General features: G+C 29.0%; 1 protein-coding gene across 1 annotated transcript in view; it reads left to right on the forward strand.

Annotated features, from left to right (window-relative positions):
- The window catches only part of LOC137654558 (transmembrane protein 151B-like), a 196605-nt gene that overhangs the window by 572 nt on the left and 192564 nt on the right, over window positions 1-3469 (forward strand). The gene's annotated exons all lie outside the window — the stretch shown is intronic.

The following is a 3469-nucleotide window of genomic DNA, read 5'->3' on the forward strand; positions in this document are numbered from 1 at the left end:
AGAGAGAGAGAGAGAGAGAGAGAGAGAATTACATGACCACATTATGCAGTCAGTTACCGATAAGAAACAATATTTGTATGAATAACATTAAAAATAATAAGTAAATAGAAAGTTCATCCCGCTTAAAAGGAGACAATGAAAACTACTAAAATATTTGATATCTACATTCAGCATTGGATAGTTTTATGTGAAGGACCCTAAAAGGTATCCTTAAAAGGATAAAATAATGTCTAAATATACTCATATATGATAAAATGTAAATAAAACAGTTTGATTATACGTACACAGATTTTATATGCACTTAAAATATGTGAATTTATATATACATAAATATATGTATATATACATATAGATATACATACATATATCTATCTATCTATCTATCTATCTATATATACTCACACACATACACACATATATCTATATATATATATATATATATATATATATATATATATATATACATACTGTGTATATATATATTTAAATATATGTATATACAGTATATATATATATATATATATATATATATATATATATATATATATATATATATATATATATACACGCACACACATATATATACATACATATATATATATATATATATATATATATATATATATATATACACACATATGTCTATCTCTCTATCTATCTCTAAACACACACGCATATATATACATACTGTATATATATATATATATATATATATATATATATATATATATATATATATATATATACATACATATATCTACCTATCTATCTATCTATCGATACAAAACGCGCACACACACACACACACACACACACACACACACACACACACATATATATATAATATATATATATAATATATATATATATATATATATATATATATATATATAATACATCAGCAGCAAATGCAGCCGTTTATAGTCAACTGCAGGACTAAGGCCTCAGATATGTCAATCCATGCCTGGGGTTTAGCCAGTCTTCATCACCACGCTGACTAGTGCTGATTGGTGATGGCGGGAGATTTTCTTCTGATCGCTTACGGCAAGCAAAACAAGTATGGGTGGCGCTAAGTATTGCAACTTTGCTGATCATGGCGATACGCAAATCGTTTCACCACTCAGAAATGGTATATATAAATGTAAATATATATATAGTATATATATATATATATATATATATATATATATATATATATATATAATATATATATATGTATATATATACATATATATATATATATATATAGTATATATATATATATATATATATATATATATATATATATATATACACACATATATATATATATGCATGTATATATATATATATATATATATATATATATATATATATATATATATACATATATATATATATATATATATATACATATATATATATATATATATATATATATATATATATATATATATATATATATATATATATAATATATAATATATACCTGTATATATAAAATTGATCTTGTTTTTCATTTATTCCTCAATGCATGAAAGGTAAAGTCATAAGAGAGTTAATTCAAGATAAAAACAATGCAATTACAGGGTAACTGTGATTGATACTTTTTTCCCCCAAGTCGAAGTCCAATTATAATATTGACACACTGCGAGACTCGATGGATCTTAGACCTGATAAGAGTGACACGAGCGTTTTCTTTTGATTACCTTCATAAATCTTTCAGTTTAGAGTTGGTTGGTCATACGTCTCTGGAGACATTCTTGTATCACATAAAAGAATAATTTTGCTTTTGTTTATATTCTTATGTAGGAACATAGCTAGAATATGCACGGGGTATGAATGAGTATGGAATCAACTTACACACTTACACAAACACCTACATACAGATACATGTACAGGACTATACATATATATATAAGTGAACGACTAGATATGCACGGACACGCAACTTCTCTCTCACCATGGTATGACTACTACCTCTTCCCCCTACCCGAGGGACTAGGAAAGCTGAGCGGGACCGAAAAGAAATATATATGTATATTTAAATATATCTATATATTTATATATGTAGCCAGATAATTGCTTTTTATTATATAGGGGAGATGTATGTATATATACATACAAACATATATATCTAATAACAGAGAGAGAGAAAGAGAGAGAGAGAGAGAGAGAGAGAGAGAGAGAGAGAGAGAGAGAGAGAGAGAGAGAGAGAGAGAGAGAGAGAGAGAGAGAGAGAGAGAGAGAAGGGGGGGGGGGTATTTCAAGGCCGATTATCATGTTTTTCTTTTTTATAAAAACAGACAATGCAACAGATCATTTAACATGCCAAATCATAAATATATTACACATTTAATATTATATATTAATGTAACAAAAAGAAATGGACATATGCAGGACATATAATAAGAATGACAGACTATAGATGGGCATTAAGAATAAAAGAATAGGTCCCTAGAGATTGCAAAAGCAGCAAGGGAAGAAAGTGAAGACGATGGAGTGACGAACTAAGAAAATTTGCGGTATGAGCTGGTATAGAAAGACCATAAACTGACGCAAGTGGAAGATGTCTGAGGCCTTTGTTCTGCAGTGGACTAGTAACGGCTGGTGATATATATGTTATATGTATATATATATATATATATATATATATATATATATATATATATAGAGAGAGAGAGAGAGAGAGAGAGAGAGAGGAGAGAGAGAGAGAGAGAGAGAGAGAGAGAGAGAGAGAGAGAGCCTGTAAATGTCTGAAAAAGGAAAAGTAAAAATGGTCAAGGCACCTTGCAGCAGTATTTGACAAAATCAATTATCTGGCCAATGCACCGTTGCATTGGGACTTGGAATAGTTCGCATATGTCCTCTAATGCGGACAGAGTAATATCACACAGCCGCACGAAACTCAATTTCAGATTCACAGAGACGACAATTGTTTGCTGAGTTATTGGGTGGAAGTTGTGTCACTATTATGATTACAATGTTAAAGGTAATCAATTTTCGTCCTCTCCTCGGATTTGTTAAATAAATCAGTCGATTATAAATAACATATCCCATTCAAATGACTCCTAGAATAATAAAGAACAAATCATAAATCTCATCAACAGGTGCCCGAGTTAATCTTACCCTTCAAAATATTATGACAACTGTCTTTCAGATGTCTCTATTTTAATTACTATTGAATAACTTATGAACTGTAATGATAAGGTCAGAGGTAACGTATCTTATCCCCTTGCGTCAGCACAATCTACACCGATAACCTTAACCTTAAAATTTCTTCGTTGAAATATCTGAAATGACAGCGCAAGTCTTGCTTTAAAGATTATTACATAGGTATGTAATTATCAAGAGTCTTAAAGCTCTCTTATACGAAAATTTATTGATAAAAAATGAAAAGTCCTCTAAGTCTAAAGTTTGCTATACAAGACACCCGTATCATGTTTACAATTTTAGGTAACTACAATTTCTCATAAGATGACATCTGATG

Source organism: Palaemon carinicauda, chromosome 15, assembly GCF_036898095.1.
Source record: "Palaemon carinicauda isolate YSFRI2023 chromosome 15, ASM3689809v2, whole genome shotgun sequence".
Lineage (NCBI taxonomy): Eukaryota > Metazoa > Arthropoda > Malacostraca > Decapoda > Palaemonidae > Palaemon > Palaemon carinicauda.